Source organism: Oryctolagus cuniculus, chromosome 5, assembly GCF_964237555.1.
Source record: "Oryctolagus cuniculus chromosome 5, mOryCun1.1, whole genome shotgun sequence".
In the NCBI taxonomy this organism is placed as follows: Eukaryota; Metazoa; Chordata; class Mammalia; order Lagomorpha; family Leporidae; genus Oryctolagus; species Oryctolagus cuniculus.
In genome coordinates this window covers 99414952-99431153 of record NC_091436.1, presented here as the reverse complement: position 1 = coordinate 99431153, position 16202 = coordinate 99414952, and the positions used below count along the sequence as shown (strand labels likewise).

Here is a 16202-nt window from a genome sequence, read left to right as displayed (position 1 = left end):
GTGGAAATGCTTTAATGCTACCTACAGCAATAACTTGGAATAGTTATTCTATTTTAAGAACTAGTGGGATTATGGAATGCATCTATGTTTGAGAATATGAAGCAATGAACATATGATTTGAAGTTAGCTCATAATATATAGTCACTGCTGAGCATTTTATTTTCTTTCCAGTAACTCAGAATTTGCTTCAGGACAAAGGGATGCTGCTCTTTTTTGCCATCCAAATCTTTTGGGTGTAGGACCATCCTGAAACATGTTAAGATTTACAAAATGTATTTTGTGATCCATAATGTGGAATTGGCATTTAATTATGGACAAAGTATTTCTACGACCTAAAGTTTCTTCCTCTCTTGCCAGGCACTTGAAACTGCAAAACTTTTAAACTTGAGTGGTTTGGGTGGTGACTCAAGATGCGAGAGGACTTGTCTTCATGCTGTAGTAGCAAGCACACTATTTCAATTTAAATTACAGGTTGAGTAGTGAGTGAGTTGGTTAAAAACAAAATCTTTAGTCTTTATGTGTGATTGTTCTATGCGGTACCTGTAGCAGAAACTGAGCTAGGATAAGGGGGAGAGAATGTGGCTCAGTTATATCATGAAGGATATTTGTTTGCATCTAATGACTGTGTGAGGATATTATTTTTCTATCAAGAGATTTTGAACTAATAACAAGAAGTTGGACTATTGGAGATGATTTCCAGTGCAAACCACTGAGAGTCTATTTTTTAAATTTCAAAGTTTTTAAGAAGCACTAAAAAGAAAGTAAATTTAGTTTCTTTTAAAAAAAAATTCTAAGTAGTAGGAATCTAAGAACTGATCCCAAACATTAGTCAGCAGATTGAAAGGAGAAGGAGTCATATACTTCATATACTTTAGTATACACGCAAAATATACTGATGCCCAAAATTGGTGGTCTTTCATCAATTAGTGCTTCTTAACTGGTTATGTGTATTTCTATACTTATAATAAATTTTTCTCTTTACTACCGTTTACTCTGGAACAATGTTTTCCAGCCTGTAAGTATATAAGTTATTACATGGGTTCCTTGCGTCCTTCTGGGCACTAAGCCTTGTCTATATATGGTACCAATAATACATCTTAGATAACCAGCTATTCTGTTAGAAAGTGAGCCCTTCAAGAAGTTTCTCATGCATGCATCAATTGTAATGCTACAGAACTGTGATACCCAGTACAGCTACATACACCTATGTAATTTAAATTCATTAAAACTAACAATTTAGTTCCTCAGTGGCACTAGCTACTTCTCAAGTATTCAATAGCTATAAGTGGGTATTGGCTACCATAACTGCACAAGATGAATTTGGGTAATAAGCAGCCACTTTCCTGGTCAAACTTAGCAGTATTGACTACTAAACTGTGCAAAAACAATTTCCAGTGGAACTTGAGAATAAATTAGTGTTTGTACAGAAAATCATTGAAGCAAAGGTATTTATAAGTCCATAGCTGAAGCAAAGCAAGGCTTCTTCCTTCACAGGCAGTCCACAAAGGATGGAGCAGGGGCTGCTCAAGCAGCTTTGCTTGGAAGTCTAGAATTGTTTTTGTGGAATTTGGTTGTATACTATGTGAGCAAGTTACCTTGTACAAGTGTATAATGAAATTAAATTATGAATTTTGCTTTTATTGAAAACTCCAACTTACATATTGTTCTTAACAAAAAAGAATGCAAAATGTAAGGCTTGAAATGTCCAAAAATACTTTTAAAATCTAATCATAGCTTTATTAATCAGGGTAGAAGTAACTAATTTAAAAAACAATTGCTCATTTGTCCAAATGCACTTAATTAACATATTATATATAGAAATAATATAATTAATAAATGTATCCATTGTCCTTCCTTGTTGTAATCTTCGGACAGAATTTGAGCTATACGCCTTGATTATATATTGTAGAAATTTATTTTTAAGGATGCACTGGATTAAAAAGCAAGCCTCATTTGCTGATGAATTCATTTTCTTACCTAACCAATCTGACTTGGCTTGCTGAACACACGAAGACCAAAAGCAATCTCATGTTTTAAGCCAGAGCCACTGTCCTTCTACAAGAGAAACTGAGATGTCCAAGCTGCTTTGCCATTTGGTTAGTGAAAGGACTAAATTAACCAGAATTTCAGGATTTTAGGAGAAAGTTTAAAACCCCATCAGTTCTCAGCAAATTTAGACGTGTCAATATTTTTGCTTGATTCCTTTAAATTAACTGTTCCTTTCAAGAAGAGGAGTCTGGGGAAAGAAACCAGCTCTCAGTAGCATTTTGAATACCTGCCCAAATGTCACAACTACTATTAATAACTCCTGAGGCTCATGAAATGATTTATACTTGGCAGAGTACTTCGAATATTATAATACTTGATCCTCAGAACGAGGCTAAGAGGAGCTAGGACTCAAATTCCTGATGTGTGAATCCCAATCCATTGCTCTTTCCAGAAAGTGTCGTTGTAGGTTGTGCTGTTTGGCACAGTAGTTAAGCTACCACTTGAGACACCTGCATCTTACATCAGAGCACCTGGGTTTGAGTCCTGGCTCTGCTCTCCATTCCAGCTTCCCACAAATGCACCCCCAAGGAAAGAGCAAGTGATGGCTCAAGTAATTGGGTCCCTGCCACACACAGCAGAGGCTCAGACTGAGTTCTGGCCCGGCCCGGCCCTGTCTGTGTGGGTGTTTGGGCAGTGAACCAGTGGATGAGATTTCTGTCTCTCTCACTCTCTCTCTCTTTCATTCCCCCTGGCCCCACCTGCTCCACGTCTGTCTCTCAAGGCCTTGGGGTTCACATTTAAAATTCTTCAGAGGTTCTCTCTCAGAGGTTTCTTTCTGGAGAGCTTGGGCCTGTACAAACTGGAACCAAGATGATTTACTGGAAACAGAAACAGGGACTTAAGTGAAAGTTTGTGAAATAAATGCTGATAGACAGACATAATTTCCTTAATTGAGCAGATTAGCAGATGCTGCTTTGAAGCTAACTGGACCAAAAGAAAAAACATTCTATTTTAAAACTTTGACTTCCTCCAGCAAAATAACTTGTTCTCTACACAGTTCCTCTAAAGGGTAGATGCTAGTTTGTAAGCACAAGCCACTTATACAGAGACTATGTGTCTTTTTTACTGGCTCAGCTGTAAATAAGATGTCAGAGGAAAAAAACTCCTAGATGATAAAAATATGACAGCAGAAAAAAAATAGAAACAGTAATAAAATTGTGAAAATCTCCCAGGAAATAGATTGAAAAGACAGGGATGAGAAATAAGAGGAAACAAAGATAAGAATATTGAAGGATCATCTCAGGAAATCAAAGACTCAATTAAGAGGAATCCTTCAAAAAGAGAAGAGGGAAATTAGGGGGAGGATTTTTCTGATGAAATATGGTATTATGCTTCTCTAGAACTGGAGAATGGAGTGTTCATAGTAAGAGTACACCAAGTACATAGCACTGTGAACCAAAAATTTCACATCAAGATTAACTTATGGGAAATATCAGAACTCTTGATAAAAATGTGATCCCAAATGCCTTCTGAACAAGACATACCCAAAGGATCAAGAATCAGGATGGGGGTGAGGCCAAGACGGCAGGTCAGTAAGAAGTTCCAGAGACTCACTTCCCTGCAGAGACACCAGTGTGATACCACACACACACCAACTCATGTCCCCAAGATCTGCAGAAGCCAGGGACAATACCACAGTGCCTTATCTTGTTATAATCATAAAAAGTCACATTGAAGAAAGCAAGAAGGAAAGAATTGCCCATGTCACCCCTCCCCCAGCTCCAACATGGAGAGAGGGAGAGTGACCTTGGTCCTAGCACCAGGCCCACTGTGAAAAAGTTCAGTCATCCTGAGCCCACTAGCCCAGGCCTCCAGGCCCTCACTTGTAACTATTTAGAGCTTCCAGAGCCAGGCAACTTCCAGAACTGTCCACAGAAAATGAAACTCCAGCCTTGCAGAGAGGTCAGGAGAGGGAACTTGGAACCCCGTGCCAAGCCTTGGCACCAGATAAAGCCCAAAGGGCGCTACCACCCAGCCAGTGCACATGGACTTTCCCCACACCAAGTGGACACCTGTGCTTTGATGGATGAGACAATTGGGTGTGTGTCACTGACAACTTGGGATGGGCAGGGAGGGCACCCTAGAACTTTAGGGGTCTCAGCAACTGGGGGACCCAAATGGAGTCCATCTGGGAAGCCAGGGACTACCTTTGTCATGCTCCTCCAATCTGAAGCAGACACCAAGGGACCAAGGGAAAGTGTCTCAGAGATCAGCGCTGTGCTTTATTAGATCCCAGTGATTTCCATTCCTAGACCAGTGCCTGTGTGTAGACAGTCTCTGGATTTACCCTGGTATGAGGCAGAGACCTGCACCCTGGTGAGACAGATTCATTTTGGCACAAAGAACCACCAGCCTCTTGCAAGTCTGATGTGTACCCCCAGTATTTCACAGGGCCTGCTGTGAGACTCAGGTGTGACCCACCTAGGGCCTGCCAGAGTTCAGCTGCCTTGTTCAACACCCATACAACCTTGGGCAGTCAGCAAAAAATCACTGAGCTATTTTAGAACTCACTGCCAGGCTGTTAAAACCCAACATTGAGCAGATTCTTTTAAAAAAAATATTTATTTATTTATTTATTTATTTATTTAACAGGTAGAGTTACAGACAGTGAGAGACAGATAGAGAGAAAGGGCTTCCTTCCATTGGTTCACTCCCCAATTGGCCACAACAGCCAGAGCTGTGCTGATCTGAAGCCAGGAGCCAGGAGCTTCTTCCGGGTCTCCCATGTGGGTGCAGGGGCCCAAGCAGTTAGGCCATCTTCTACTGCTATCCCAGGCCACAGCAGAGAGCTGGACTGGAAGAGGAGCAACCAGGATTAGAACTGGTGCCCATGTGGGATACCAGCATCTTATGCTTTACCACTACAGCACAATGCCAGCCCCCAAGGGGAAATTTTATAGCAATGAAGTATGCAATTTAAAAAACAGAAAGATTTCAAATAAACAACTTATCACTGCATCCCCAGGAACTAGAAAAACAAGAACAAATAAAATCCAAAACTGGTAGAAGAAAAGAAATAATAAAAGTCAATGCAAAAATAAATGACATAGAGACTTAAAAATACCCCCAAAAAAGCAGTGAAATGAAGAACTGGTTATTTGAAAAACAAGCAAAATTTATAAACCCTTAGCTAGACTAATCAAGTAAAAAATAAAGAAGTTTCAAATACATAGAACTAGAAATGAAAATGGAGACATTACCACTGACACCACAGAAATACAAAGGATTGTTAGAGATTACTATGACTCATATGGCAACAATTGATAACCTAAAAGAAATGAACAAATTCTTGGAAATACATTCCTTACCCATATTGAATCATGAGGAAATATAATACCCAAATAGACCAATAATGAATAGTGAGATTGAATCAATAATTTTCAAAAATTCCTATCAAACAAAAATGAAGGACCAGGTGGCTTTACTGATGAATTCTTCCGAACTTTTAGGACAAAATCAACACCAACCCTTCCTAAGTTATTTCAAAAAAAATAGAAGAGGAGAGAATTTTTCTTTTTTTTTTAACTTTTATTTAATGAATATAAATTTCCAAAGTACAGCTTATGGATGACAATAGCTTCTCCCCCCCATAACTTCCCTCCCACCCGCAACCCTCCCATCTCCCGCTCCCTCTCCCCTTCCATTCACATCAAGATTCATTTTCGATTCTCTTTATATACAGAAGATCAGTTTAGCATATATTAAGTAAAGATTTCAACAGTTTGCACCCACATAGAAACACAAAGTGAAAAATACTGTTTGAGTACTAGTTATAGCATTAATTCACATTGACCAACACATTAAGGACAGAGATCCTACATGAGGAGTAAGTGCACAGTGACTCCTGTTGTTGACTTAACAAATTGACACTCTTGTTTATGGCATCAGTAATCACCCTAGGCTCTTGTCATGAGCTGCCAAGGCTATGGAAGCCTTTTGAGTTCATCAACTCTGATCATATTTAGACAAGGTCGTAGTCAAAGTGGAAGTTCGAGGAGAGAATTTTTCAAAATTCATTCTGTGAGGCCACCATTATTATCTGGATACCACCAAAATCAAACAAAGACACAACAAAAAAAATTATACAAGCCAATATTTTTGAAGAATGTAGACACAAAAGTCCTCAAAACATACAAGTAAATTGAATCCAGTAGCACCTTAAAAAGATCTTTCACCATGGTCAAGATGGATTCATCCAGAGATACAAGGATGATTCAACAGATACAAATCAATAAATGTGGTTCACCACAATAATGGAATGAAGTACAAAAATCATAGGATGATCTCTATAGGTATATAAAAGCATTGGATAACATTCAACATCTCTTCATAATACAAAAATAATCTCTGACTAAATTAGATATAGAAGGAACATACCTCAACATAATAAAGGTTATATACAAGCCAATAGTTTATATCATATTGAAAGGGGAAAAGCTGAAGGCTTTTAAGATCTGAAGCAAGACAAGGATGCCCTCTTTCACCACTTTTATTTACTAGAGGTTCTAACAAGAGCAATTAATCAAGAGAAAAAAAAAGTAAAGGGGAATCAAATTGGAAAGAAGGACTAGAGTACCAGTCAAACTGGTACTGGTACAGATGACATGATTTTTTTTAATATCTTTTTTTTAACTTTTATTTAATGAATATAAATTTCCAAAGTACGACTTATGGATTACAATGGCTTCCCCCCCATACCGTCCCTCCCACCCACAACCCTCCCCTTTCCCACTCCCTCTCCCCTTCCATTCACATCAAGATTCATTTTCAATTATCTTAATATACAGAAGATCAGCTTAGTATACCTTAAGTAAGGATTTCAACAGTTTGCTCTCACACAGAAACATAAAGTGAAAAATAATAGATGATTTTTTTTAAATGATGATGAAATCAGATCAGACCTATTGTCATGTTTAATCCCAGTGAGAGTCAAGTTGGGAATTGATAATTTCTTTTTTTTTTTTACAGAAGATCAGTTTAGTATGCATTAAGTAAAGATTTCAACAGTTTGCACCCCCATAGAAACACAAAGTGAAATATATTGTTTGAGTACTCATTATAGCATTAAATCTCAATGCACAGCACATTAAGGACAGAGATCCTACATGAGGAGTAAGTGCACAGTGACTCCTGTTGTTGACTTTACCAATTGACACTCCTGTCTATGGCATCAGTAATCTCCCTATGCTCCTCCAGTCATGAGTTTCCAAGGCTATGGAAGCCCTCTGAGTTCTCCGACTCTTATCTTGTTTAGACAAGGTCACAGTCAAAGTGGAGGTTCTCTCCTCCCTTCAGAGAAAGGTACCTCCTTCTTTGAAGACCTGTTCTTTCCACTGGGATCTCACTCACAGAGATCTTTTTGCCAGAATGTCTTGGCTTTCCATGTGACATGATATTAAATATAGAAAACTCCAAAGATTCCACCCAAAAGCTGGTGGAAGTGAATAACAAATTCAGCAAAGTTACAGGATACAAAAATTATTTTTCCAAAAATAGTGTAATTGTTATGTAGCAATAATGAATCACCTGAAAAAGAAATCAGGAAAACCATTCCTTATCTAGTCTACTGTTGATGGGCATTTGGGTTGGTTCCAGGTCTTAGCTATTGTGAATTGAGCTGCAATAAACATTAATGTGCAGACAGCTTTTTTGTTTGCCAATTTCATTTTCTTTGGGTAAATTCCAAGGAGTGGTATGGCTGGGTTGAATGGTATGGTTATATGCAGGTTTCTGAGGAATCTCCAGACTGACTTCCATAGTGGCTTAACCAGTTTGATTCCCACCAACAGTGGGTTAGTGTCCCTTTTTCCCCACATCCTCGCCAGCATCTATTATTGGTAGATTTCTGAATGTGAGCCATTCTCACCGGAGTGATGTGAAACCTCATTGTGCTTTGATTTGCATTTCCCTGATTGTTAGTTATCTTGAACATTTTTCATGTGCCTGTTGGCCATTTGGATTTCCTCTTTTGAAAAATGTCTGTTGAGGTCCTTGGCCCGTCTCTTAAGTGGATTGTTTGTTTTGATGTTGTGGAGTTTCTTGATTTCTTTGCAGATGAAATGATTTTGTACATGGATAAACCTCCTCTGTCAAAAAGTTGTTATAACAGATAAACCAATTTCAACACATGCAAAGTAGCATTTTATATCCAAATAATGATCTTGCTGAAAGAGAAATTCAAAAAGAAAACCCATTCACAATGACTACAAAAAAAAGTCAATTTAGGAATAAAGTTTTTAAATGTCAATTTAAGAATTTAAGAATAAATTTAACCAAATAAATGAAAGATCACTACAATGAAAATTACTAAACATTGATGAAAGTAATCATCAAGAACACATGGATTCAAGGAATTAATATCATTAAAATGTCTACACTGCCTAAAGCAATCTGTAGATTCAGTGCAATCCCTATCAAAATATCAATGACATTGTTTACAAAAAGAGGAAAAGTATTCCTAAAACTCGTATGGAACCCACATTAAAAAAAAAAAAAACGGAATAGCCAAAGGAATCCTGAAGTGGGGAAAAATTCAAACTGAAGGCATCACAATACCTAGTTTCAAAGCATACTACAAAGCTATAGTGGTTAAAACAGTGTGGCACTGGCATGAAAACTGGGACACTGATCAGTGGAACAGGATAGAAAGCCCAGAAATTAGTCCACATACATTCAGCCAACTTTTTTTTTTGTTTTTTTGGACAGGCAGAGTGGACAGTGAGAGAGACAGAGAGAAAGGTCTTCCTTTTCCATTGGTTCACCCCCAGTGGCCGCTGCGGCTGGCGCAATGCACTGATCCGAAGCCAGAAGCCAGGTGCTTCTTCTGGTCTCCCAGCACTTGGGCCATCCTCCACTGCACTCCCGGGCCACAGCAGAGAGCTGGCCTGGAAGAGCGGCAACCGGGACAGAATCCGGCGCCCCGACCGGGACTAGAACTCGGGGTGCCGGTGCCACAGGCAGAGGATTAGCCTATTGAGCCACGGCGCAAGAGATCTAAAAAAATATTCTCAAATAAAACCATAAAAATGACCAACAGGCAAATGAAAAAATGGTCAACATAACTAATCATTAGGGAAGTGAAAGCAAAAGCATGATGAGATATTACCTCATAATTATTTTTGACAAAGCTACCAAGAACATATGTTGGAGAAACAGAGTATTCTTTTGTTGTTATTTAAAGGGCTTTTTTCTCACAGTGTATTTTTAAACATTTATACAAGAAGCTGAACATCAGAGAGTGAATGTTCATCTACAAATTCACTTGCCAAATGACCACAACAGCCAAGGCTGGACCAGGCTGAACCCAGGAGCCAGAAACTCCATCTGGGCCTCCCAAGTGGTTGGCAAGGGCCCAAGCACTTGGGCCATCATCCACTGCCTTTTCAGGTGCATTAGCAGGAAGCTGAATCAAAAGTTTAGTAGCCTTGAGACCGATGCTGTGTCAAAGCGGGTAAAGCCACCACCTGTAGTGCTGACATCCCATATGGGGGCCAGTTTGAATCCCAGATGCTCAACGTCCATTCCAGCTCTCTGCTATGGACTGGGAAAGCAGTAGCAGATGGCCCAAGTGCTTGGGCCCCTGCACCCTCCTGGGAGTCCAAGAAGAAACTCCTGGCTCCTGGTTTCGGATCAGCCCAGCTCCAACCATTGCGGCCATTTCAGGTGTAAATCAGCATATGGAAGACCTCTTTCTCCCTCTCTGCCTCTGCCTCTCTGTAACTCTGCCTTCCAAATAAATAAATAAATTTTAAAAAAAAAGAAAAAAAAGCATAGTAGCCTGGACAGGAACCAGCACATGAATATGGGATACCTACATAGCAAATAGAAACTTAACCCACTGCACCATAATACCAGCCCTAAGAAGAATCTTTGCAATAAATGGTGCTGACAAAACTGGATATGCATATGAAGAAGAATGGAATTAGTTCCCTACCTCTTACCATATACAAAAATCAATGCACAGCCAGCGCCGTGGCTCACTAGGCTAATCCTCCACCTTGCAGCACCGGCACCCCGGGTTCTAGTCCCAGTAGGGGTGCCGGATTCTGTCCCGGTTGCCCCTCTTCCAGGCCAGCTCTCTGCTGTGGCCAGGGAGTGCAGTGGAGGATAGCCGAAGTCCTTGGGCCCTGAACCCACATGGGAGACCAGGAGGAAGCACCTGGCTCCTGGCTTCAGATCAGCGCGATGCGCCGGCCGCAGCACGCCGGCCGCGGCAGCCATTGGAGGGTGAACCAATGGCAAAAGGAAGACCTTTCTCTCTCTCTCTCTCTCACTGTCCACTCTGCCTGTCAAAAATAAAAAAAAAATTAAAAAATCAATGCACATAGATCAAAGACATAAATGTAAGGCATGAAACTATGAAATTGCTACAAGAAAACATAGGGGAAACACTTAAAAACATTGGTGATGATTTCTTGGATAAGACCCTCAAAGTGTAGGCAACAAAGGCAAAACTAGACAAATGGGATTATATCACACTCAGAAGCTTCTGCACAGCAGAACAGTCAATACAGTGAAAAGACATCTGAAAAAAAAGGGAGAAAATATTCTCAAGCTACTTATCTAACAAAGTATTGATGACCAGAATATATCAGCAGCTCAAAAAGCCCTACAACAAAAAACAACCAGTCCAGTTAAGAAATGGGCAAAGGACATGAATACAGAGTTCTCAAAAGAAGAAATATAAATGACCAACAAATATATGAAAACTTCCCAATATCAGTAGCCATCAAGAAATGCAAACCAAAACCATAGTGTGATATCACCTCACCCCTGTCAAAATGCCTACTGTCCAAAAAACAGATAGCAACAAATGCTGGAGAGGATGTGGAGAAAAAGAACCTCTTTTTTTAAAAACTAGCAACCTTTTATTTAAGGTATATAAAGTTCATGCATTTCATATATATAAACTTAGGAACATAGTGATTCTTCCCATCCTACCCTCCCTCCTGCTTGTACTCCCACCCTTCTTCCTCCTCCCTCTTCTATTCAAAAAGGGAACTATTATAAATAACTCTTGGTGAAAATGCAAATTAATGCAGCCACTATGAAAAACAGTATGGAGATTTCTTTAAAAACTAGAAATAGGGGGCTGGTGTTGTAGCATAGCAAGTAAAGCCACCACCTGTGATGCCAACATCCCTTATTGTGTTTGTGTCCTGCCTGCTTCACTTCCAATCCAATTCCTTGCTAATGGCCTGTGAAAAGCAGCAGAAAATGTCCCAAGCGTTTGGACCCCTGCCACCCATGTGGGAAATCCAGATAGAACTCATGGCTCCTGGCTTCAGCCTGGACCAGCACTGGCAGTTATGGCCATCTGGGGAGTGAACCAGCAAATGGAATATCTCCCATTTCTCTCCCCTCCCCCTTCTCTCTCTGTAACTGACTTTCAAAATAAATAAATAAATCCTTTTTTAAGAATACAAAATGAATAAAAACTAGAACTAGAGCTAGCATATGATGCAGCAGTTCCACTCCTTGGTATTAACCTAAAAGGCATAAACACATTATATAATACAGAGATCTGCTCCACCATGATTATAGCAGTACTGTTTGCAGAAGCCAAAATATAGAACCAACCAAGATGCCCATCGTAAGATGAACAGATAATGAAAATATGGTGTGTGTGTGTGTGTGTGTGTGTATCTCATATAATGCCATTCGGCTATTAAAAATGAAATCATGTTATTTGCAGCAAAATGGATTGAACTGCAAGACATCATGTTGAGCTAAATAAGCCGGGCACAGAACAACAAATACCACATGTTCTCCCTTATATGTGGGAGCTAAAATTTTTTTAAATCCATCTGAATGCATAAAGTAGATTACTGAAGGCTAGGAGAGATGGGAGGAAAAGGAGTTTGGATTTAAAAATTAGGCAAGTCTGGGTGTGTTTCATTAATTGTGGCAAATATGCTAAAATGAGATGTTAATAATAGTAAAAAAAGAGTAGGAGGTATATAGAAACTCTTTGTATTACTACTTCATGATTTTTATTTTATAAATATAAAACTATTCTGAAGTAAGTTTTAAAAAATAAATACTATCATAAATTTGGCAAAAAAAAAAAAAAGAAGTGGAAGAGGACACAAAGAAATGGAAAGACATTCCATGTTCATGGATGGGGAGAACCAGTATCATTAAAATGCACATCCTACTCAAAAAATTTACAGATTCAATGCAATACCTATCAAAATCCAAATACATTGTTCACAAAACTACCAAAAATACTAGTAACATTTGTATAGAACCAGAAAAGACACCAAATAGCCAAAACAATCTTGAGCAAAATGAACACAGGTAGAGGCATTATACTACTTGACTTTAAAATGTTAAACACCTACAGCAATTAAAACAGCATGGTATTAGCAAAGAAACATACCATAGACCACTGTAGCAAAATAGAAACCCTAGATATAAACCCATACATCTGCAGCCAACAGATCATTGACAAAGGTGCTAAATACATTTATTAGATATATATATATAGTCTTTTTAGTAAGTGGTTCTGGGAAAATTGGATATCCACATGCAGAAGAATGAAATTAGGCCCTTATCTCTCACCATTTGCAAAAGTCAACTCAAAATGGATTGAAGAACTAAATGTTACCCCTGAAACTTTGAAACTATTAGAAGAAAACATCAGGAAAATACTTAAAGAAATTGTAATAGGCAAAGATTTTCCAGATCAGACCCCAAAAGAACTAATATAAATGGGATTGAAGAGACAACCTACATTAGAGAAGAAAATATCTTCAGTCCCTATATCAGACAAGGGATTAATGTCCAGAATATATAAAGAATGCAAACAACTCAATAGCAAAAAAAAAAAATAATTTAAATGAGCAAGAGATCTAAACAAATATTCTCAAATAAGACCATAAAAGCGACCAACAGGCACATGAAAAAATGGTCAACATAACTAATCATTAGGGAAGTGTAAGCCATAAAGATTGGTTATTATCAAAAAGACAAAAAAAAAAAAAAAAACACAAGTGTTCCCAATTATATGGAGAAAAGGGAACAGTTGCACATCATCGATGAGAATGTAAATTAGTACAGACATTGTGAAAAGCAGAATGGAGGTTCCTAAAAAGAAATCCTAAAAACAGAACTACCACATGAATCCAGCAATCCCACTTACTGCATATATATCCAAGGGAAAGGAAATCCATCTGTTAAAGAGACATCTGCAGTCCTATGTTTATTGCATCAATATTCACAACAGCCAGGAAATGGAAACACACTAAATATCCATCAAGTGAGGAATCCAAAGAAAATGTAGTACATATACATAGTGGAATATTACTCAGCCATGAAAATAGATGAAATTTCATCAATGGCAACAATATGGATGGAACTGGAGGTCATTGTTTTAAGTGATATAAGTGAAGCAAAGAAAGACAGATGTCCCATGGTCTCACTCATATGTGGAATTTAAAACAATAGGTGATCTCATAAAAGTTAAAAATATAATGCTGGTTGCCAGAGGCTAGGATGGAGTGAGGAGGGAAGGTGGGGGAAAGGTTGATTGACAGACGATGTGTTACAGCTAGAGACAAGTGGGAAGTTCTGGGATTCTAGGGCAAAGGAGGGTAAAAATAGATAATGTTAAGTTAGTTATTTCTGTACAAAAAGAAGTAGACAATATGATATTCCCATGTTTTCAATTTAAGGAAATGTTAAATACGTTAAATGATAAATATATTTAAAGGTGAATTGGACATTGAACAATATACATGTAATAAAATATCACATAGTACCCCACAATTATGTACGACTTTATATGGCTGATAAATTTTATAAAAAAAAAAATTTTTTTTCACAGGCAGAGTGGACAGCGAGAGAGAGAGACAGAGAGAAAGGTCTTCCTTTTTTCCGTTGGTTCACCCCACAATGGCCGCTGCGGCCGGCACAATGCGTTGATTGGAAGCCAGGAGCCAGGTGCTTCTCCTGATCTCCCATGCGAGTGCAGGGCCCAAGGACTTAGTCCATGCTCCACTACACTCCCGGGCCACAGCAGAGAGCTGGCCTGGAAGAGGGGCAACTGGGACAGAATCCGGCACCCCGACCGGGACTAGAACCCGGGGTGCCGGTGCTGCAGGCAGAGGATTAGCCTATTGAGCCACGGCACCAGCCAATAAAAAATTTTTAATAATCAGATTGATATTGTATTTCTCATTTGTAACTTTCAAATTAGAAGACAGTGATACAAAACATTCAAAATTATGGAGGAAAATTGTTTCCAGACCAGAATTCTACTCCCAACCAAGCCATTCATGCTTTTAGATGTGCAAGATCTCAAAAATTTACTTACCAAGTGCCCTTACAAGAATTTCCCTGGGCCAGTGCCATGGCTCACTAGGCTAATCCTCTGTCTGCGGCACCAGCACCCCAGGTTCTAGTCCCGGTCGGGGCGCCGGATTCTGTCTCGGTTGCTCCTTTTCCAGTCCAGCTCTCTGCTGTGGCCCGGGAGTGCAATGGAGGATGGCCCAGGTCCTGGGGCCCTGCATCCGCATGGGAGACCAGGAGGAAACACCTGGCTCCTGGCTTCGGATCAGTGTGGTGGGCCGGCCGCAGTGCGCTGGCCATAGCGGCCACTTGGTGGGTGAACCAACGGTAAAAGGAAGACCTTTCTCTCTGTCTCTCTCTTTCTCTTACTGTCTCACTCTGCCTGTCAAAAAAAAAAAAGAAAAGAAAAAAAAAAGAACTTACCTGGATATTATTGCTCTTCCAAAACAAGGTGATAAACCAATAAATTGAAAAATATCAGATCCAGAAAACAAGAGTTCCCACAGGAAAGGGCAACAGCTACCACAGGCCTTGAGAACAGAAGTAGGAGGTTTTGAGCTCTGGGAGAAAGATCTTCGAAGAAAATGAAAGAATGGAATTGACAAGTTTCATCATATATTTGAGAAGGATACATTCGTAATAGGTACATAAGTGCAAATCAAGAAATTAAAATGAATCAATAATGGCTTCAAGAAAAATGAAAAAATTTTCAGGAAAGAAAAAGTATTTGTAATATATCACATTGCTGAACTGGAAACACTAATCACATATTTATAATAATGCTAACAATAGTAATGTATCTAAAATTGTGATAAAGGAGGACAAAAGGGCATGTAAGTGTGCCTTGTCATTTTCTTTCACAGTAGAAAGTAAGTTGGTAAAGCGTACAATTAAAAAATTAAGAAATACCAGGGATCTTTTGCAAAATCTAAGGAAAATGTGTATCATGTGGACTTTATGAACTTTTTGCACCAAAATAAATTTAACCTTTAATTCCATTTTCCATGAACTGTTTGAAGTTTCTTCATACAAGTATTAAGTGTAATCCTTAAATACAAGAATTATTAAAAACAGGACCAACAACTATAAGAATCGTAGCAGTTGTCACTAAGGAACAAACATTAGTGTGAATAGTGATAGGGAATGGGCTTTCTGATTTAGATCCTAAGTCTTTCAGGAGTCTAACATTTAAAACCAGGTACTTTGGGCCAGCGCTGTGGCATAGTGGGCTAAGCCTCCGCCTGCAGTGTCAGAATCCCGTATGGTCACAGGTTCGTATCTTGGCTGTGCCACTTCCAATCCAGCTCCCTGCTAATGGCCAGGGAAAACAGCAGTAGATCGCCCAAGTGTTTGGGCCCCTGCACTAGTGTGGAAGACCCAGAAGGAGCTCCTGGCTCCTGATAGGCTCAGCTGCCTCTGTTGCAGCCATTTGGGGAGTGAACCAGCAGATGGAAGACCTTTCTCTCTGTCTCTCCCTCTCTCTGTAACTCTACCTCTCAAATAAATAAATAAAAATCTTAGAAAGAAAGCAAGCAAGAAAGAAAATAAAGCCATGTACTTTGAAAAAATAAGTTCCCTGTTAATTAGTTCAATGGTCAGCTGAAACTTTCTGGACCCTTTGCAAAAAGTGTCAAACACATCATAGTTACAATATCCAGCCAACACAAATCAAATACTTGCTAGAAACTGAATTGTGTTGATACTACAATTATACACATTCAAATTGGCTTGACTGCCTATTGCCTGATAAATGTTAAACTCGGTTTTAATTTTGCTTCTTGCTGAACTGTCCCTTACAATATATATCCTTGTAATTACAGGAAATATCAGATAGAGTCTATATGCCATTTGGTAACAGGAAA

The 16202-nt window shown here is 39.1% G+C and overlaps 1 protein-coding gene across 3 annotated transcripts in view; it reads left to right on the top strand.

The window, feature by feature from the left end:
• KCNQ5 (potassium voltage-gated channel subfamily Q member 5) overlaps window positions 1-16202 on the top strand; it is a 634869-nt gene that overhangs the window by 542919 nt on the left and 75748 nt on the right. The window lies entirely within an intron of this gene.